This window comes from Eubalaena glacialis, chromosome 7 (genome assembly GCF_028564815.1).
Source record: "Eubalaena glacialis isolate mEubGla1 chromosome 7, mEubGla1.1.hap2.+ XY, whole genome shotgun sequence".
In the NCBI taxonomy this organism is placed as follows: domain Eukaryota; kingdom Metazoa; phylum Chordata; class Mammalia; order Artiodactyla; family Balaenidae; genus Eubalaena; species Eubalaena glacialis.
In genome coordinates, this window is record NC_083722.1 from 83,986,005 (window position 1) to 84,008,985 (window position 22,981).

The 22,981-nt window shown below is 36.2% G+C and overlaps 1 protein-coding gene across 17 annotated transcripts in view; it reads right to left on the reverse strand.

Moving 5' to 3' along the window:
- FHIT (fragile histidine triad diadenosine triphosphatase) overlaps positions 1-22,981 on the reverse strand; it is a 1,499,836-nt gene that overhangs the window by 956,024 nt on the left and 520,831 nt on the right. The window contains exon 1 of one of the 17 annotated variants that reach the window (XM_061195480.1): positions 2,525-2,594. The exons of the other annotated variants lie outside the window; for them this stretch is intronic. The gene's annotated coding sequence lies outside the window, so the exon portion shown is untranslated. Of the gene's footprint in view, positions 1-2,524; positions 2,595-22,981 lie in introns of those variants that run through there. 17 annotated transcript variants of the gene reach the window in all.

The following is a 22,981-nucleotide window of genomic DNA, read 5'->3' on the forward strand; positions in this document are numbered from 1 at the left end:
TTTTCTCTGGTTCTCATTCCCCTTATTGGAGGGGTCAGACTTCTCTGATGTTGCCAGCGATACTCCCATTCAATCAGGAAAAAAAATCAACCTCCCTGGGCTTCCCCCTGTCATTAAATTAGGAGTTAGGAAACACCTGGTCTGGGTGGCTTCTTCTCTTGGGAGGGAGGACCCTAGACACCCTGCTACTATGCTGTTCCTCTAGTCCTGGAGTCTCAAACCAGCTCACCTTTTTCTTACCACCTTTCAGAATTCTCATTTGGTTGTCTCTTGCTTCATTTCTAGAGTTCATAGTTGTGCTTAGGAGGAGGAGCAGGGAAAATGGGTCTACATCATCTTTGCTGGGCCAGAATCTCTGCTTACTATATTTTTCATTGTATGTTTCCATTCAAGTCTCTTATGACCCTTAACCCTTTTTTTTTTTAAATTATTTATTTATTTATTTATGGCTGCGTTGGGTCTTCGTTTCTGCGTGAGGGCTTTCTCTAGTTGCGGCAAGCGGGGGCCACTCTTCATCGCGGCGCGTGGGCCTCTCACTATCGCGGCCTCTCTTGTTGCAGAGCACAGGCTCTAGACGCGCAGGCTCAGTAGTTGTGGCTCACGGGTCTAGTTGCTCCGCGGCATGTGGGATCCTCCCAGACCAGGGCTCGAACCCGTGTCCCCTGCATTGGCAGGCAGATTCTCAACCACTGCGCCACCAGGGAAGCCCCGACCCTTAACCCTTTTGACCTTATACTTATTTGTGTACATCCACAGATTCTAAGATTTGAAACTTCTTGAGAATTTCTCTTTGTATATCTTACAGTGCCTTGAACATAGTGGGTTCTCCCTATGGATGAATAAATGAATGAATGAATGCTTATGTATATTTTCTTTGGGGCTGTACAGTGGAGTAGACCTACATGTTAAGTGCCCACCCCTGTAAATGGACAAACGAGTAACAGGGAGAATCTTACTCAATGTGATTTACTGAAACGTGCCTAAGAACATATGCTCACTTAGTCATCAGCTCCCTCAGGTCATCACACTCATTTTTCTGCTTCCAGCAGATCAGAAAATGTAATGCTGGGGCAGCCCTCCCCACCATCACTTCCTTTATTACTCCCCTCAAGCCTATACCCTGAACACACAAACACACACACACGCGCACACACACACACCCCTCAAGCATCCAATTTTTCAGAGAAGGTAGGAAGTCAAAAGGGGGAACATGTCACATTTTCTTTCTAGAAATGAAACTACTACATCTCCAATAAAAGATGAGTATGAAACACCGATACCTGGTAACAAATGCCATAGAACAATGTTGCTGGGAAACCCCAAATTTTTAGAGCTCATAGAAACATCACTAAAGATTGCATGTAAGAGATAGAGGGCCCCAGGCAGGGAATGCAATGGAATGTAAGGCCAGGTCCCTGCTGAGGCTCAGAAGTAGGAGTGATGAAACAGCAAGCAGGAAGAGACCTTGGGCAATTGAGTTCTCCCACTGAGCAGGAAAGGATTAAAAATAAAGGCTTTAGGATGGAAAAAACTGGATGTCTGACCTCCCATTTAACTACTGGAATCATGCATTGTTATCAGTTGGTGTGAGCTCTTGGTCTTTCAAGATCCCTAGGCATTCGTATCTCATGTTTGCTGCACATGTGTATCTCCATTTTGGTTTTTGTTTTTTGACAAACAGAAGTTTACTTTTAATGGAGTCAAGTCCACGACTCTTTTCTTTTGTGATCTTTTCTTTTTCTCTTTAAGCTTATAAGGTTCTCTCTCACTGTAGTTGGGATAAATGCTCATTTCTCTTCTAGCTTTCTAATGATTGATTTTATACATTTATTGCCTTAATCCAGCTGGAATTAATTTTAGGGTATGGTGCGAGGGAGACTGTAATTCTTCCAACTTGAATGTATTCTTAATAAGAAAGAATAAGGCTTACTCTCTGGTCCAGTGAATGGACCCCTAGACAGAAAACCAAGGTGAATCCAAGGCCTACTTCAAGTGTTACCTTCTCTCAAAGACCAAAGTCCTACATTGCCTGTTAGCCAATTCCTGGAAATAGTTGCCTCATACATTTTATCTAATTTTATAGCTCTTCATGAAAGGAGGTCAAGACTGGCACCAGACACTTAATTGCAGCTAACAGCAGAAGTCCTTAATTCTCTACAGTCACTGCCTTTGAAAACTATAATGCTTTAATATCTTTCTTCACTACCATCTCCAACACCTGAACTTTACAAATGATCCTATTTCCCCAACTACCCACTGCTCTACAGTACACATGAATGATGGATAATACTTATCAAGTGAATTACCCAGGCTTCCTTTTCTCACTCCTTTCCCCATGTTCTTGGATCTCTGATTGACATCTAATGTCTCTGCTCCAGGAAGAGAGGAGGTCAGATGAGGAGAGAGGGGAAGCTCAAATTACTCCATAATTTTTCTTTTCAAAAGCTCTGAAGATCAATTGGGTAGGATGAATTTTACAATGAGATTTGGAGGTTACATAAACATTTCAGTTGGTCTAACTCACCGGCTTCCTGCAGCACCACCACAGCTAGCCCTTTCCTGGAGGTAATTACGTATTGGTCGTACCCTAAACAATCGGCCCTCTGTATCCACAGGTTCTGCATCTGAGGATTCAATCAACTATGGATCAAAAAAAAAAAAAAAAAAAAGAAATCCAGAAATTCCAAACAGCAAAAGTTGAATTTGCTGCATACCAGCAACTATTTACATAGCCTTTACACTATTTTACAATGAACTACATCTGTCTCTGTGATAGAAGCTGATCTCAGCTCATCAAAGAGCTTATCAAGACCAACAGCATTTAGTAATGACACTGGCTTCCAAATGCGTCTGGATTAGAATAAACTTTCTTTGTACCATTTTTAGCTTCTATACATTTGAATAAAGGTGAACCCAGAGCTAAATGAACTCTGCGAAAAAAATTTCAAAAAAGTTAAGATTAAGCAGTGTTCCTTTTTGGAAGTAGGGGAGGATAGTTGTTGAGGAATGTTCAAGGATTACTCTGCTGCTTTTCAACTTTTTATTATTGATTTTATCTTAAAGGCAAAACACAATACCTAGCTAAGGATTTAAATACAGATAAACAATCTAAATAGGCCGCAGTTAAGTACATTATTCTTCAAAGATCACTTCAGAAAAGAGAAGGTAGCTCCCAACTTGTCACAAATTAAATATGTTTAAGAAAAGCAAGTGTGAATAGCAGCTAAGGATGGGGAGCAGGGAGAGGTAGATTAGAGGCATCAGAGGCTCCCTTTCAGTTTTGCTGAGATGTTTCCAAATGGTTTGTATATCTAGCTGACCAAAGTGGTACAATTTCTTTTCTTAAGTTTATCAATCACTCTGCACATTAATAAATTATAGCTTCACCTCAAGTTTAATTTTACAATGTGCATCTGACCACGTTCAAGATTGCTCAAGAAAACAGCAATTTTGAGAAATGGATGGAAGGATAGATGGATGAATGGATGGATAAGACAACCACTAGGTTCATTCTTTCTACTTATTTGTTCGACATTTTTTTTGGAGTGCTACCAGGCTAGGGTATGGAGGTGAACAAGTTAGAAACAGTTTCATTATGGAGCTTACAGTCTACCATAATAGACAGAATGGAGGACTCAAGATAGGCAAAAATGTCTAATGTGTCACCTAAGGAAGGTAACCAAAATGAGTTACCCAACAACTTAGCATGGCTGCTATCTGCAGTTATATACATGCCAGGCAAGATAAGAAAAGGCCTACAACCTCTCCTGGACATGCTTTGGAGACCAAATAAGTTTGGATCATAACCATCCCTATAAATTCCTACCTGTACCCTTCACCCACAAGAAATTACCAGGAGGCATCACTATCACAGATAGTGATCACTATCACTATCACTATCACAAATCTCCCAACAAGAACCCATTAATACCACCCAAACAGATAAAACTGTCTTAGGCTTGTTTCTGCCTTTTTTGTTATTGTTGTTGTTTAGAGAAGACCTAAATCAGATGCAAATTCACCATATTTCCCTTCAAGGACACTCATCATAAAAGCTGCTAGTGTACCTTTTTTGGCATATAAAATCATATTTGCTAAATCATCTATCTCTTTTGCAACACAATTCTATTTTCATCTAGCAACTGCATGAAGCCAATCTATTGGGCAGAAAAGTAAAAGAAATGAAATATTTACTGTAGAATCACGAGGTGTATTATATATCATCATTCAATGGAATGCAAAATTAGCAAGTATTAGCCTTGCAACTTGACTGGCCATGTAACTGACAGATTTTCCTGTAAGGAGGTCTCCAAAGTACCATCCAATCTAGAGTTTAACAATTTCCAGGCCCTTATCCTGCCTTTCCTGCTGCAAGTTGCACACATGGAATCAGTTGTCCACAAGAAAGCCCAGCATGGGGGGAGGGGCGGGGGGGGGTGTAAATAGATTATGATCCTAATTTGCAAAAGATTTACAGTTTTCAAGTGTCCCTGATTCTACCTAAAGAGTTGCTCCAGCCTGTGCATGACAGCTGTCTGTAATGGAGATAGATAGCCCTTCTTTCTTTTTAAGTACAAGATTTACCATTTGTTTTTGCTACTCTTCCCCAAACTCTTTTAGTCTCAGACATATTAGTGACACAATAAATAACTTCTTGTTTTCCATCTTTAGGACTTTTGTACTTGTAGGTAATATGGAAACCTGTTTTTGGTCCTAAAAAAAAAATCATGTGAAAACTTTCGTCTGTAACGTAAAAATACAGCAGTAATCTGTCAATGATAATAACGATGATAATTAGATACTGACTTGTGCTGGGAACTGTGTTAGGCTCTTTTCATTCATTATCTCACTAAAATCCTCACAATTCCTGTATGACTTAGATTACGCCCTGTAGCCCCTTTAAGCACTTTCATACAGAATTCAACCCTCTATTTCAAGCATAGCCAGAAACTGGCAATATAGGAACAGACAAAGGGAAATGATTCTGTCCAGTTGGGAAAAAAACCTCCACAATCCTCATTAAAACTTAGGCATTTTAGAAAGAGGCCAAAAAAAGCTGTTCATTATGATTATGGAAACAAGATCTGCTCACTGCACTGATTTGAAAATTATAGCAAAGCATTTTTTTAAATTAATTTATTTTATTTTTGGCTGTGTTGGGTCTTCATCACTTTGCACAGGCTTTCTCTAGTTGCGGTGAGCAGGGGCTACTCTTCATTACGGTGCATGGGCATCTCATTGCAGTGGCTTCTCTTGTTGAGGAGCACAGGCTCTAGGTGCGCGGGCTTCAGTAGTTGTGGCACATGGGCTCTAGAGCACAGGCTCGGTAGTTGTGGCACGAGGGCTCAGTAGTTGCGGTTCACGGGCTCTAGAGCACAGGCTCAGTAGTTGTGGCGCACGGGCTTAGTTGCTCCACAGCATGTGGGATCTTCCCGGACCAGGGCTCGAACCAGTGTCCCCTGCATTGGCAGGTGGATTCTTAACCACTGAGCCACCAGGAAAGCCCAACAGCAAAGCATTTTTTAAATGCTTTAAAATGTAAAACACAATGAAATGCACATAATTGAACAATAAGCTATTATACTAGGATTTAAAATACTTAAAATTATATCCTCCATCACTTAACAATATAGTTGCTAAAAACACTTGCTTTGTAGGTAGAAACTTGTCTTACTTGCTTTGCTTCCTTCTCTGCAATTGTCTTTAATATTTTCTTAACTCTTTGCGAAATGTGAAAGACACTGTGGAAATGTTTTCAGTTCAAGCGCCCAGTGGCAGAGTGTGGCTCACACTGATGCTATGATGGCCTTTTAGCACTGGCAAGGTCTGAAATGTGTAGCCCTCATGTTGACACTCAGTGTGCTTTTCAAAGCATCTACCCGTGGTTCTCACATTCTACGGAACATATCTGGAAAGTGTCTTAAGGATTTTCCTGTATATCATTTTCTCAAAATTTTTGTATTGAGTTTTGGTATCATAAATCTAAATTTTTCCAACTGAACAGTGGCAAGATCTGTATTTTAAATCCTAGTATAATAGCTTATTGTTCAATTATGTGTATTTCACTGTGTTTTACTAACATTTCAGGAAATTGGCTGGGGAGTTGGATTGACATATTAAACGTTATCATTTTTCTCATTTAAAATAATGGGAAGTTGTCTCCTAGAAAACATTGTTGGGTAAAACATCTGATCATCAGGTACAAATTACTCACATCAAACAAGGGATACCTATATTTTTCCTAGCATGTTCCCTATCTTTTGCTCTTTGCTCACTTCTTTCTTTCAATTTCTATTTTTACACATTTTCTCATTTAATTCTGGCAACATTACAAGGTAGCTAGTATGACCCTATTTTAGAGATGAGGGCACTGAGATTCAGGGAGGTCTGTCACTGGCTGTATTCCTTTCCTTCCTGTGGTTGCTGTAACAAATTACCACAAACTTAGTACTTTTAACAACAGAAATTTATACACTCACAATTCTGGAGGCCAGATGTCCAAAATCAAGGTGTTGGCAGAGCCCTGCTCCCTCCAGAGGCTCTAGCAGAGATTCCACTCCATGCCTCGTCCACCTTCTGGTGGTTGCTGGTATTTCTTGGCGTGGGGCCACCATATCACGCCAGTGCCTCCAAGGTCGCATCTCCTCCTCTTCTGTGTGTCTCAAAGCTCACTCTGCCCCTCTCTTATAAGGATACTTATGATAGCATTTAGGGCTCCCTGGAATAATCCAGAATGGTTTCCTCATCTCAAGAGCTTTAACTTAGTCACATCTGTAAGGAATCTTTTTCCAAATAAGGTCACATTCACATATTCCAGAAATTTGACATGGATACTTTTTTAGGGACCATTTTTCAGCCTGACACACTGGCTCAGTGTCACCCAGCATGACATGGTGTAGATGTTCAGATGTAGGACTTGCAGATTCCAGAATTCATGTTCTTTCTGCTCATGTGTTGTCTTCCATGATATTGTAAGACCTGTCATCTCTGCCTCTCCCGATATCTCAGCCTCCCCTCCATCTGCCTTACCTCAGAGCAAAGTCAATATTCTGCTCCCCCAGCTCCGGGGCCCTTTCCAAGGAGACTCTGAAAAGGCTGAGCTGCCCATTAACAAATTCTATCATACACTCTTGGCTTCTTTCCCAATACTCAGTCAGCTTCCTGAGTCTAGTTCAAGGACCACACTGGATCACAAAAGCAACCTTGCTTTGAGGAAATAACTATTACATCTTTCCCACTGATACTGATTTTTTAGTGTCCCCATAATATGACAGAAAAGAATGCTAAATATCATCCTCTTTCTTTTTTCTAAACTTGTTGTCTGCTGTTACTTAGGGAATGAAAATGGACAGAAAAAGGAAACCAGGCTATGTCTCCTAAATTGTCCTAGAACACATGGTATGAAGGTTAGTCAAAGCCAAGTTGCTTTTTGTCAAGAGATTGCTTGATGTAGAATCCACGTAGGAACTGATGATGTTTCCACCTGCCTAACACGTGGGCCAGTAAGGATCTGCAAAGTGCTATTCTGTACAAGTATTTCTCATTCATTCTAGGAACCAGCATTCACATTTACACAGACTACCTGGAATTCAATGTAACCTTTCTTTCCACAATCTACCTAAATATTATACTATATTTTATATAAAATATAGAAACTTACTCATTGTATGGCCTATTTACAAAACACTCCCCATTCAAGTTGTCATTCGAATTATATCTACATGAATCATAAATCAGACAAGATGATTTCATCATTTTTACTTAGATAGACATATATTGAAAAGAAATTAAGAGGGGAAAATGAGCTCATATTTACCTTACTATTTTAAGATTTCTAATGTTCTCTATTCTTACCTGAGGATCTGAGTTTTCATCTATTATTTCTTTTCATCCTAAAGAACTTCCTTTAACATTTCTTGTGATATAAGTTAGTCTGCAGGCAATAAATTTTCTCAGTTTTTCTTTAACTGAAAGCAACTTTCCTTCCATTCTTTTTGTTTTTTCCCTTGAGTTACAATATTATACAATGAAATGTTTCAGGTGTACAACACAGTGATTCACAATTTTTAAGATTATACTCCATTTATAGTTATTACAAAATATAGGCTATATTCCCTGTGCTGTATCTTTGTAGCTTATTTATTTTTCTGAATTTTGAATTTTATTTACTTTTTTATACAGCAGGTTCTTATTAGTTATCCATTTTACACACATCAGTGTATACATATCAATCCCAATCTCCCAATTCATCACACCACCACCCCCCACCACCACTTTCCCTCCTTGGTGTCCATACGTTTGTTCTCTACATCTGTGTCTCAATTTCTGCCCAGCAAACCGGTTCATCTGTACCATTTTTCTACATTCCACATATATGTGTTAATATACAATATTTGTTTTTCTCTTTCTGACTTACTTCGCTCTGTATGACAGTCTCTAGATCCATCCGCGTTTCAACAAATGACCCAATTTTGTTCCTTTTTATGTCTAAGTAATATTCCATTATATATATATGTACCACATCTTCTTTATCCATTCGTCTGTCAATGGGCATATAGGTTGCTTCCATGAGCTGGCTATTGTAAATAGTGCTGCAATGAACATTGGGTGCATGTGTCTTTTTGAATTATGGTTTTCTCTGGGTATATGCCCAGTACTGGGATTGCTGGGTCACATGGTAATTCTATTTTTAGTTTTTTAAGGAACCTCCATACTGTTCTCCATAGTGGCTGTATCAATTGACATTCCCACCAACAGTGCAAGAGGGTGCCCTTTTCTCCACACCCTCTCCAGCATTTGTTGTTTGTAGATTTTCTGATGATGCCCATTCTAACTGGTGTGAGGTGATACCTCATTGTAGTTTTGATCTGCATTTCTCTAATAATTAGTGATGTTGAGCAGCTTTTCATGTGCTTCTTGGCCATCTGTATGTCTTCTTTGGAGAAATGTCTATTTAGGTCTTCTGCCCATTTTTGGATTGGGTTGTTTGTTTTCTCATATTGAGCTGCACGAGCTGTTTATATATTTTGGAGATTAATCCTTTGTCTGTTGATTCATTTGCAAATATTTTCTTCCATTCCGAGGGTTGTCTTTTCATCTTGTTTGTAGTTTTCTTTGCTTTGCAAAAGCTTTTGAGTTTCATTAGGTTCCATTTGTTTATTTTTTGTTTTTATTTCCATTTCTCTAGGAGGTGGATCAAAAAAGATCTTGCTGTGATTTGTGTCAAAGAGTGATCTTCCTATGACTTCCTCTAAGAGTTTTATAGTGTCCGGTCTTACATTTAGGTCTCTGATCCATTTTGAGTTTATTTTTGTGTATGGTGTTAGGGAGTGTTCTAATTTCATTCTTTTACATGTAGCTGTCCAGTTTTCTCAGCACCACTTATTGAAGAGACTGTCTTTTCTCCATTGTATATCTTTGCCTTCTTTGTCATAGATTAGTTGACAATAGGTGCATGGCTTTGTCTCTGGGCTTTCTATCCTGTTCCATTGATCTATGTTTCTGTTTTTGTGCCAGTACCATATTGTCTTGATTACTATAGATTTGTAGTATAGCCTGAAGTCAGGGAGAATGATTCCTCCAGCTCCGTTTTTTTCCCTCAAGACTGTTTTGGCTATTGTGGGTCTTTTGTGTCTCCATACAAATTTTAAGATTTTTTGTTCTATTTCCGTAAAAAATGCCATTGGTAATTTCATAGGGATTGCACTGAATCCGTAGCTTGCTTTGGGTAGTATAGCCATTTTCACAATATTGATTCTTCCAATCCAAGAACATGGTATATCTCTCCATCTGTTGGTATCATCTTTAATTTCTTTCATCAGTGTCTTATAGTTTTCTGCATACAGGTCTTTTGTCTCGCTAGGTAGGTTTATTCCTAGGTATTTTATTCTTTTTATTGCAATGGTAAATGGGAGTGTTTCCTTAATCTCTCTTTCAGATTTTTCATCATTAGTGTACAGGAATGCAACAGATTTCTGTGCATTAATTTTGTATCCTGCAACTTTACCAAATTCATTGATTACCTCTAGTAGTTTTCTGGTGGCATCTTTAGGATTTTCTATGTATACTATCATGTCGTCTGCAAAGAGTGACAGTTTTACTTCTTCTTTTCCAATTTGTATTCTTTTTATTTCTTTTTCTTCTCTGATTGCCGTGGCTAGGACTTCCAAAACTATGTTGAATAATAGTGGGGAGAGTGGACATCCTTGTCTTGTTCCTGATCTTAGAGGAAATGCTTTCAGTTTTTCACCATCGAGAATGATGTTTGCCGTGAGTTTGTCGTATATGGCCTTTATTATGTTGAGGTAGGTTCCCTCTATGCCCACTTTCTGGAGAGTTTTTATCATAAATGGGTGTTGAATTTTGTCAAAAGCTTTTTCTTCATCTATTGAGATGATCATATGGTTTTTCTTCTTCAATTTGTTAACATGGTGAATCACATTGATTGATTTGCATATATTGAAGAATCCTTGCATCCCTGGGATAAAACCCACTTCATCATGGTGTATGACCCTTTTAATGTGTTGTTGGATTCTGTTTGCTAGTATTTTGTTGAGGAGTTTTGCATCTATATTCATCAGTGATATTGGTCTGTAATATTCTTTTTTTGTAGTATCTTTGTCTGGTTTTGGTATCAGGGTGATGGTGGCCTCATAGAATGAGTTTGGGAGTGTTCCTTTCTCTGCAATTTTTTGGAAGAGTTTGAGAAGGATGGGTGTTAGCCCTTCTCTAAATGTTTGATAGAATTCATCTGTGAAGCCATCTGGTCCTGGACTTTTGTTTGTTGGAAGATTTTTAATCACAGTTTCAATTGCATTACTTGTGACTGGTCTGTTCATATTTTCTATTTCTTCCTGGTTCAGTCTTGGAAGGTTATACCTTTCTAAGAATTTGTCCATTTCTTCCAGGTTGTCCATTTTATTTGCATAGAGTTGCTTGTAGCAGTCTCTTAGGATGCTTTGCATTTCTGCGGTGTCTGTTGTAACTTCTCCTTTTTCATTTCTAATTTTATTGATTTGAGTCCTCTCCCTCTTTTTATTTATGAGTCTGGCTAATGGTTTATCAATTTTGTTTATCTTCTCAAAGAACCAACTTGTAGTTTTATTGATCTTTGCTACTGTTTTCTTTGTTTCTATTTCATTTATTTCTGCTCTGATCTTTATGATTTCTTTCCTTCTGCTAACTTTGGGTTTTGTTTGTTCTTCTTTCTCTAGTTCTTTTAGGTGTAAGGTTAGATTGTTTATTTGAGATTTTTCTTGTTTCTTGAGGTAGGCTTGTATTGCTATAATCTTCCCTCTTAGAACTGCTTTTGCTGCATCCCAAAGGTTCCAAAAGATCGTGTTTTCATTGTCATTTGTCTCTAGGTATTTTTTGATTTCCTCTTTGATTTCTTGGTTATTTAGTAATGTATTGTTTAGCCTCCATGTGTTTGTGTTTTTTACATTTTATTCCCTGTAATTCATTTCTAATCTCAAGGCGTTGTGGTCAGAAAAGATGCTTGATATGATTTCAATTTTCTTAAATTTACTGTGGCTTGATCTGTGACCCAAGATGTGATCTATCCTGGAGAATGTTCCGTGCGCACTTGAGAAGAAAGTGTAATCTGCTATTTTTGGATGGAATGTCCTATAAATATCAATTAAATCTATCTGGTCTATTGTGTCATTTAAAGCTTCTGTTTCCTTATTTATTTTCATTTTGGATGATCTGTCCATTGGTGTAAGTGAGGTGTTAAAGTCCCCCACTATTATTGTGTTACTGTCAATTTCCTCTTTTATAGCTGTTAGCAGTTGCCTTGTGTAATGAGGTGCTCCTATGTTGGGTGCATATATATTTATAATTGTTATACCTTCTTCTTGGATTGATCCCTTGATCGTTATGTAGTGTCCTTCCTTGTCTCTTGTAACATTCTTTATTTTAAAGTCTATTTTATCTGATACGAGAATTGCTACTCCAGCTTTCTCTTGATTTCCATTTGCATGGAATATCTTTTTCCATCCCCTCACTTTCAGTCTGTATGTGTCCCTAGGTCTGAAGTGGGTCTCTTGTAGACAGCATATATATGGGTCTTGTTTTTGTATCCATTCAGCGAGCCTGTGTCTTTTGGTTGGAGCATTTAATCCATTCATGTTTAAGGTAATTATCGATATGTATGTTCCTATGACCATTTTCTTAATTGTTTTGGGTTTGTTTTTGTAGGTCCTTTTCTTCTCTTGTGTTTCCCACTTAAAGAAGCTCCTTTAGCATTTGTTGTAGAGCTGGTTTGGTGGTGCTGAATTCTCTTAGCTTTTGCTTGTCTGTAAAGCTTTTGATTTCTCCACCGAATCTGAATGAGATCCTTGCCGGGTAGAGTAATCTTGGTTGTAGGTTCTTCCCTTTCATCACTTTAAGTATATCATGCCACTCCCTTCTGGCTTGTAGAGTTTCTGCTGAGAAATCAGCTGTTAACCTTATGGGAGTTCCCTTGTATGTTATTTGTCGTTTTTCCCTTGCTGCTTTCAATAAGTTTTCTTTGTCTTTAACATTTGTCAGTTTGATTACTATGTGTCTTGGCGTGTTTCTCCTTGGGTTTATCCTGTATGGGACTCTCTGCGCTTCCGGGACTTGGGTGACTATTTCCTTTCCCATGTTAGGGAAGTTTTCGACTATAATGTCTTCAAATATTTTCTCTGGTCCTTTCCCTCTCTCTTCTCCTTCTGGGACCCCTATAATGCAAATGTTGGTGCGTTTAATGTTGTCCCAGAGGTCTCTTAGGCTGTCTTCATCTCTTTTCATTCTTTTTTCTTTATTCTGTTCCACAGCCGTGTATTCCACCATTTTTTCTTCCAGGTCACTTATCTGTTCTTCTGCCTCAGTTATTCTGCTATTGATTCCTTCTAGTGTAGTTTTCATTTCAGTTATTGTATTGTTCATCTCTGTTTGTTTGTTCTTTAATTCTTCTAGGTGTTTGTTAAACATTTCTTGCATCTTCTCGATCTTTGCCTCCATTCTTTTTCCGAGGTCGTGGATCATCTTCACTATCATTATTCTGAATTCTTTTTGTGGAAGGTTGCCTATCTCCATTTCATTTAGTTGTTTTTCTGGGGTTTTATCTTGTTCCTTCATCTGGTACATAGCCCTCTGCCTTTTCATCTTGTCTATCTTTCTGTGAATGTGTTTTTTTTCCCACAGGCTGCAGGATTGTAGTTCTTCTTGCTTCTCTGATGTTTGTTGAATGATTAAGTAAACCCTGAAACTTTTGAATGCTTGAAATTATCAAGTGTACCCCTAAGAAAAATGAGGATTTATCAGTTTTATTTCTGGACTCTGTAAATTTGATCTTGGATTTTACCATTACTTAGTATTAAATATTAAAATATTAAATACTTAATACTTATTAAGCATTGTTTTATATTACATATGTTGTCTTTCAAAAGTATAGCTTTACATTTGTATTCAGTGTTATAATTAAAGTTACTATTGTTTAAATCTCACTTTTAATTGGTTTCAGTATTAATGGTCTATTTCTTAATATCATTTACTTCTGTTACTTAATTCTTAAGTTTGTTTTCTCTCACCTAGCCCAGTGCTTCCTAAATCTTAATGCATGTAAGAATCTTCTAGAAAAACTGTTAACACAGAAATAGCTGCATTCCATCCGCAGAAATTTAGCTTCAGGTGGTTTGGGGTGGACCTGAGAATCTGTATTAGTTTCCAGATAATGTTGATGTTACTGAACCCTGAACCACACTTTGAGTAGCACTGACCTGGCCTATATCCTTAAGCCATTTCCCTAGTAAAGAGGTTTTGTTTTCTTTTTTCTTGCATATTTGAGAATTTCCTTCTGTTACTTTAACAAGTGAAAGACAACTTGACTATATTTACCTTTCTTGGGTACACCCTTGTAAACTATTCCAAGCAAATTGTTATAGATTTTATAGCAAGAGCACCTATTATATAGTGTGAAATTTAAAAACAAACAAAAAAGGCAGTCTGATTGTTGCTCTTTTGCAAGGTAAATTGTTTTCTTTGCCTGCATATTTAAAGATTTTTGTCTTTATTATTGTAATTTAAAAAAAAAAAATTGCCAAGTTGTAATGGTATGGAACCCTTTTGATAAACGTTGCCTGGAGTATGGAAAGTCCTTTCAATTTGCGTACTGAAGCTTTCTTGGTCTTGTTTTTATTTTAACCCAAAAGAACTTTTATTAATTTTTGATTATTACTTGTGTTCCAATTATTGCTGCCTCAAGAACATCTATAATTCTTAGATTTTTGTCTAGTGTTTAAGTGTATGATCCCTGTCTTCTATATTTTTAATCTTCTCTATTTCATTAATTTTTATTGTTCTTTTCTTCTTCATTTTGATAGAACATAACAATTTTCCTTCAACAATAGTGATATACATATATTTTAAATGATAATTCTTTTTTCAGCTTCTAATGCATATTCTAACATGGCATTCTGGTTTCTTTACCATGTTTTCTTGACTAACCTGTCTCCTTTTCTAACCATCCTGCTTTCTTTTAGTCTAAACTTATTTTCTCATTTATCTTTCTGTATCTTAAAGTTATTGAGGATGTTGAACTTCTAAAAATTCTTTCATATTCCTGTGGCAAATCATCCTGGGAGGTCAACTGTTACTCTTAGTCTCTCAGACACTGTTCTCTTTTTTGTGTCCATCATGATTTTTTAATTTTAAATTTATCGTGAAAGAGCCAGTGTTTGTCAAGAAAGAGTTGACGATTGTCTTTACTTATGTGTCTTTACTTGAATCCCCTACTGGTGGATCATAAGTTGGTTTACAGAACTTATATCCCAATTCCCAGCCTTTAGCAGGTTTTCCATCTAGTGGAGCTCTTTGGGTTTATGTAGAATCTTCTAGCTCCACTGCCTAGATCTATGTCCAATCTGAATACAGAAAAACAAACAAACAAACAAACAAAAACCCAAGAATCCACAAGGCCCCCCTCACTTTTAGCATAGCTATGGAACTTTACCTACGACAGATATTGACAAACGTACTTCCAAAAATATTATAGTCGCATGTAGTAGGCAGAATAATGTCTACATCCTAATCTCTAGAATCTGTGAATATGTTAGGTTTACATGACAAAGAAGAATTAAGTTGGCAGATGGAATTAAGGTTGCTAATCATCTGACCTTAAAATAGATATTCCACTATTACTCAGCTGGACTCAATATATCTCAAGGGTCCTTAAATATGAAGAGAGAGAGATAGAAGAGTCAGACTGATGCAACATGAAAAAGACAACTGGCCATTGCTGGCTTTGAACATGGAGGAGGGCCACAAGCCAAGGAATGTGGGCAATCTCTAGAAGCTGGAAAAGGGAAGGAAACAGATTCTCTCCAGAGACTCCAGAAAGAAATGCAGCCCACCAACACCTTGATTTTATCCTGATGAAATCCAAATCCATTTCAGACTTCTGACCTCCAGGACTTTAAAATAATAAATCTGTGTTATTTTGAGCCGCTATGTTTGTGGTAATTTATTGCAGAAGCCATAAGAAACTAATACATGACCATCTCTTTGGTCAATCACTATTTGCATTCTCAACATGAATGTAGAAATCCAAGTCTGCATTAACAGTGGTGATTCAAAAAAGTACTTACATTGTGTAGGAATTCTCATTTACTTTTGTAATTATTCTCTGTATATTTCTGAACCAGGGGAAAGACTGCAGCCAAAGGACAAAGGTCTTTCCTCCTTCTAGTCATAGCACAAGGGAAACATCAGGTGAAATATATATATATATATATGTATATATATATATATATATATATATAGCTATAGAGGAGTCTACTAACTAGAAGTTTGGTGAAACGAAAATGAACAATTTCACCTGATGTCTCCCTTGTGCTATGACTAGAAGGAGGAAAGAGTATTTTTATAGCAAATTGGGAAAAGTTATATTAGAGGCTACTATCAGGCATTAATTTAATTTCATGTATTCTTAAATCTCTTTTTGGGTAAGGTGCTGATCCTACTAACTCACTCCTTCATGCGTGAATACAAACTTGAGAAATTATAGTTTTATATAAAGGGAGCATGTTTTTCTAACTATAAGAATTCTTTTTCCTTTAAATTGGTAGAACCATGGCCTATCTATTTTAATTTTGTGCAGCACTACTTTTCCTTGGGGAAGAAGTAAAAGATTACATTTTCAAATGTTTCTCTCTCTCTAAATAGGAGGCTACTAAGACTGAGATTTCCATATATCTTGATCTGCCCAAGTAGGTATCTCTCTACTGACTGGTCTCTGGAAATCACCATGTTTACTCAAGATTTAATTCAAGAGGCTAAAGTCATGGGTAAATATTAAGAGGAAATTGACAAAGGCATATTAAGCTCTAAGGAATAAACTATACTGTCCTAAAAGAAACATATTATTACAGAGTTAACACAGCACCACTTTCTACCTTGCCAGTATTGAAGGCCACATGGCAGCCAGTACTCTTCACATGACCTTGCTTGCCCTGAACACTTTCTGCACAGCAGATAAAGGGCCAAAGCACAACACAGTTCAGTGAATAGCATAAACTCATTCATCCATATATACTAGATCTTACACCATCAGGCTTCTCCCTGCTCCTACTATAAGAATCATCTTATCCTTGCATGCTGGACACACTGTTCTGGATGTATAGTTCTTTAGCTGGACCAGCACTGAATTGAGAGAAAGGTCCTCTACTATTAGTCTGCAGTAGGGTCTAATATTCTACCATTGCAATCATCAAACAAGACAAAGACTTTGTATCTCCAGGAGAATTAAGTCAAAGCATAGATAGATTGACCTAGGAGGAGAGCCACTAGTCTTTGTCAGATAAGTATGATTACTTGATGGCATTCATTGCTTAGTCGAGTTGCAAAGAATACTGCGAAAATTAAGCAGGCTAATTTGGGAAGGACCAGAAGGCAAATTTGAGAAACATTAGGATATGGATAAGGAACACTAAGATACTAAATTTTTTGTGAGTATGACCCTGCCCTGGTAGAGGTAACTGGTGGGCTCCTCAAAATATAGATATTCTCTTGGTAGTGTTAGCCAATGTGAACCCAGCATGAAGGAAAATGAAAAGCATCACAACTCTTTAAAAACAAATATTTTCATTTTTATGGGAGACTATGAAACAAGTGGTTAAGAGCATGGGCTCTGAAGTCAAACTACAAAGGTTCAAATCCTGGCCTTGCCCCTCACAGGAATGCTATGTAACTTTCTTATGCCTCATTTCCTGCATCCGTAAACTGGGGATAATACTGTTACCTCTTTGGCTACTTTCGGAGCATCAGCTATGCTAAAATATGTAAAGCTCCTAGCACAGTGCCGAACACCTAATAATAGCTGCATATAACTGCGGCTGCTAAGGAGAAGCTGCAAAGCCTTCTGGGTAAGAATAGGGACTCTGGAAGAAGACTGTCCAGGCTCTGCCATTTAATAGCTGTGTGATCTCAGGCAACTTATTAACTCTTTTGCACTTCACTTTCCTCATCTGTAAAATGAGAGTAATAATAATAATCATACCAGGGTTATTTTGAGGATTGAGTTAATATTTGTAAAATGTTTAAAAGAGCGTCTGGCATATAATGTGTTAATTAATAAATTATTCAGCTCTCTTCAGTTTTAAAACTGTGATCATGGAAAACCAAGGTCTCTGTAGGGTACTCTGGGGGGGGTCCATGTGGTAGAGTAAAGATAAGGAAGGTAGAGCCCAACCCCACTCTCTATTTAAGAGTAACTCTATTTTACATATTGAGCTCTTGGGCAAGATTTTCTTTGAGTAAAGGTTCCTACTGTTTTAAAAAAAACAGGAAAAGGAAAAAACAAATAAAAAGGAAGGGAAGTAGAGAGAGAAGGAGGGAAGGAGGCAGGAGAAAAGGAAAGAAGGAAACAAACCGTGGTCCTATACCAATGAGCCCTCATAAAAAAATATCTGTATCAGTCCAGTTTTTACAAAACATTCAATGTTTTTATATACATTATCTAGTGAATTTTACCAGATCATTTTAAGGTTCCTTCTAGGTAGAAAATTCTCTGAATTTCAGTAAATTCAAAGACATACATTCCCAAACTTCTTTAGGGTAAACAAAAATCTCAGTAATTCTAATTTAATATGCAAATCATGAATATTCACCACAGTCAAATGAAAAATAAATCACCCCTGAGTTCAAGTGCTTGCCATGCAAAATTGCCTATTTCCTAGAACATTCAGAAATCTGTTTTTAAATTGCTTTTTATTAATTTTGCTCTCATGATGGTTGCTCTTCAAAGCAACCTGGAAAATGTGCCATCTTCAGCATTAAGGAGATTAAGGAGAAATGAGGAAAGCACAATATGATGCCATTTACAAAAGGAAAGAGAGTCCATGGATCAGAGGTCTGGGCACTGGAAGACATCTTTTAAATGTCACTAGACAAAATTTATGATATGAAAGGGAATGTTCCTTCATCATTCTGAGTATTGTTATCTACATGAATAATAAATCAAAAGGCTCTTTATCCATTTATGGCTGAACATTATGACCTTAGATAGATTGGCGATGTGATTTACTCCACTGATATCAATGAAACTGAAACCCAGTGAAAATACCACTGGATTGGCCCAACATTCTGGAAAATCAATGAGGCTTGGGAGAACAGTCTGAGGGGAGAGTATTTTAAAAATGCAAATATTTTGGCATCGTTAAATCAGTAAACTCATTAAGATTTCTTTTAAATAACTACCCTTCATTCTTTGCTATATAGCAAACCCAAGTACATTCAAGCTTAACAGGGTTGTCTACTTCATAATTTTATGGAGAGATATCACTAGTATTTATCCCCAAATTGGTTTGAATTATTAATATTTTACTTTTAAAAGACAAATGCAATGTGATTCCATTTATATGAAATTTAGAATATGCAAAACTTATAGTGATTAGAAGTATACCCATTGGTGATAAAACTGTGAAGAAATGAAAGGAAATGATTATTGCAAAGAACTGGATAGTGACTACCTCTAATGTGGTCAGAGAGAGGACTGAGATTGGGAGGGTTTTCCTGGGACTCAGAACACCGAAAATATTCTATGTCTTGACCTGAGTAAACCCTGACATGAGTGTTCATTTATAATTATTCATTGAACTGGACATACATGTCTTATGTACTTTACTTATATCAATTATATGTCACAATTTTATTTAAATAGGATATTCTATTCTGAGGTGACTCTCTAGTCTATTACATAGGTCATACTTAATATTAAAAAAAGTATTCACTGTTTATTTGAAATTCATATTTAACTGGGGGTCCTTAATTTTATCTGGCAAACTTACCCCAATCAGAATAGCAGTTAGATTACAAAAACTTTTTTTTTAAAAAAAAGGGCAAAATAAACCACAGATATAATGTGTTCTTAGAAGTCCTGGTCATTCCTGTTTTATATTCTATTAATATGATAAATCTGTGTCTCATGGCTTGTGACCACCCCCCAGGGTTCTTGGGTCCAGGGACTATAAACAAAAGTAGGCTACATAGATGCAAGTTATAGTTTGCTTATAGGTAGGCAAAGAAGCTGACCTTTACAAATACAGCCATGCCTTTAAGAAAGGAGAACTTCAAGTCAGAAACAAATCTGAAAAAAATTCAAGCTGTTCTTTTTTTTTTAAGCAATGATTTGCCTTTTATTACATGCATTTGTTTGCACAGGAAAGGAAAAGACAATCAAATAGGTAAAATGGATGCTATATCGCTCCCTCATACATGAAGAATTACACATCTGTCTAACAATACTAACCACTCTGAAAGATAATTATGGATCATTGCTTTAAAAAATATCCTGAATTGCCTGCAGAAATGGCAAGGAGAATTCAATTAAATTATTTGTAAAAGCCAGAGTCTTTTTTTCCTATCCATCTGCTACTTGAAATGGGATGACCTTTCAAATAGTGCTTGCCAGTTCTCAAAGCAAACTCTAAATAAAGAAGTGGAATGTGCCTTTTTTTTCCCTCTCTACCAGGTTCAGCATAGAAAGAGCATTTGTACTGACATTCTACACCACTCAAAAGAATGCAGATTTGGCTTCTAGAACATAAAAGAGGCATTTAAGGAATATCAATCAGGCTCTGTCCCAATACCTTCAGTCATGACATCTGCCTTCTAGCAGAAAGGTGTGCTGCTTCCCAGATAAGTGTTTGAGAACTAGCTACATGAAGTCATTTACTCCCTAGAGAAAAACTGGAAACCCCACCCCCAAACAAATGGTATAAAGCAAACATGTAGTGAAGAATCCCTTATTAAGCTGCCTATGGCAGGAGAGCTAATTCAGAAAGGTCAAGTATTTAAGTAACAATAGACTCAAAATAGACCTTCCAAAGGCCTCTCCTTAGGCCTTATATCATCAACTAACAGCTTGTACTCTGAGACTATTAACAGCAGTGTTTTCTTCACTGAGTCTATATATATTTTTTACCCTGTTTTAGTGTTCCCCCTGCCCCTCTTAATTTTTTAAACATTTCCAATTTGATCTTTCATGTCGTTTTTTTTTTAATCAGAATGTCTTAAGAGATTCAATGAATAGGAAAAGTACAGCAAGCACATTTCTAGAAGTTAAAAAAAATACAGGAAAATATAAAAGATAATTATCAAATTACCCAGAGAATACCACTGCTAACAGTCTGGCGTGTATAGTTCCATTCATTTTAATGCATAAATATATCTAAAGATTGGATCATACTATGTAACAACTGGAATCAACTACTTTATGCATATCTCTCTATGTCATAAATGTGTGGAAAGGGAATGTTGCCTGCCATTCCAGTAAACAACGAATATTGCCCACAATGTTCGCTTCAGTGGACAAATGGAGATTTACATCATCATTCACGAATTTTCATTATAACTATGTTACTTTGTACGTGTGGCTGTATGTGTGTACACAGTTGTAATACAACTTGTAAGTGAATTTATTTAAATGCTCAACTATTTATGAATACAGAGATTTACAGCTTTTTTCATTATTATAAACAAAGCTGTAGTGAACATCCATGTGCAAATCTTTACAATTATTTCCTTAGCATTACTTTCTATAAGTTGTACGGCTGGACAGGAAAGTATGAACATTATCAAAGTTTTTAAGTTAATATTGCCAAACTGCCCTCCAGAAGTGTTGTACATACTCAATGTTTAATACCATAAACTCTGTATAACATTGAGAAGTATCAATTTCTTGGACAATTGACAATCTGAACAAAATCTCATTATTGCTCTACTTATCATTGTTTTGATCACTAATGAAGCTGAAAGTTTTATTGGTGTTTTTGTATCTTCTCCTTTGTGAATTACCATTCAAACATTTTGCCCATTTTTTAAAGAGGTAAAAGCGTTATCTTAAAATACAATAAAACCATGAGGATTTAAGATAAGTCCATACACATATAGAAGCAAAAACAAAAAAATGCTAAAGAGAATAAATAATTATTTCAATTTTAAAAATAATATATCCTCAGCAAAACAAATAAACACATACATATGTATGTTAACAAATATGTTTCTGCTTAAACAAATAAAAACACACATACACACACGTAAAATAAACCAATACTTTCCTCAGCTCTATTCCCAATCCCATTTTCCCATGGTAACTAATAAAAAACAAAAACAAAAAACACAAACAATTACTTGTTTATCCTTCTACATCTTTCTCTAGCTTCATACAAAATATATACAAACAGATTTTATACAGAGCCACTCTTCTCTTTTTCACTTTAATGGGCTCATTCTTTCTCGATTACTCAACCAAATGACTATTTACTTACTTTATCATGGACACGTTGGATATCACATATAGATCTACCTAATCATTTTTATTCATTGCAAAATATTCCACAGTACAGTTATAAATATGTTCAATAATTTCCCTATTAATGAGTTATTCTTTTGGTTAATGCTTTGTTTTGCTTTGTTTTGTTTTTGCCACTACAAACAATGCAGCACACATCCTTGACTAGACATTTTTATATGATAAAGAATCCCAATAGTAGAGGTGCAGTGTCAAAGAGCAGGTATACCATTAATTTTGATAGCTACTTCCAGATCTATCAGGGTATGAAAACTTTTTTGCTTCCTCATTATAATATGAATTTGTATTTCCATGACTACCTAAGTCTTTGGTCATTTAAGTTTTCCCTTTTGTGAACTGCAAATTAATATCTTTAGCCAGTTTTTCAAATATGGTGTATAACTTTATCTCATCAATGTACAGGAGAGTTCCTAGTTTTCTTATGTTTATATTGTTTATATCTTTAATTCATCTGAAATTTTAAAAAATTTTACAGTGAAAATAGAAGTATATAATTTATAAGTTACATATGAAAAGCAGCCTTTACATCATTTTTAAAATAGACATACATTTCCCACTGAGTGAAAAAGCCACTTTTACTATATATTTGGCTCGTTATTACATATTTTGATTGGTTTCTGACTCTTTTTTCTACTCCAGTGATCAATTTTTCTCATGGCCAATAACATACTGTTTTCATAACAGCAACTTTATATTAAGTTTTAATGTCTAGAAGGAAGAGTCAAAATAAAAACCTGTTGCCATTCTGACTGGAATTCCATTAACATATGTGTTATTTTAGAAAGGAATGACATCTTATAATATTTGGAAATACTATAAAATATAGTATGACTATTTCTTTTCTTGTTAAGTTTATTGCTAAGAATTTTATATTTTTTTGTTCACATAAATGAATTTTTTTCTATGTCTATGCAACTGGTTATTGACGGTATAAAAGCTTTGCTTTTTATATATTTACCTTATGGCTATCCAGCTTATATGTTTTCTTAGTAATAGTCTGTAACAGAGTCTTAAGTTTTCTAGCAACAAATTCATATCATCTGAAAATGAAGATAACTGTGTTTGATTTTTTCCAATATTTATATTGCTTAATTTTACTGTTTAATTACATCATATAGAACCCACAACACAGTGCTAAGTAACAGT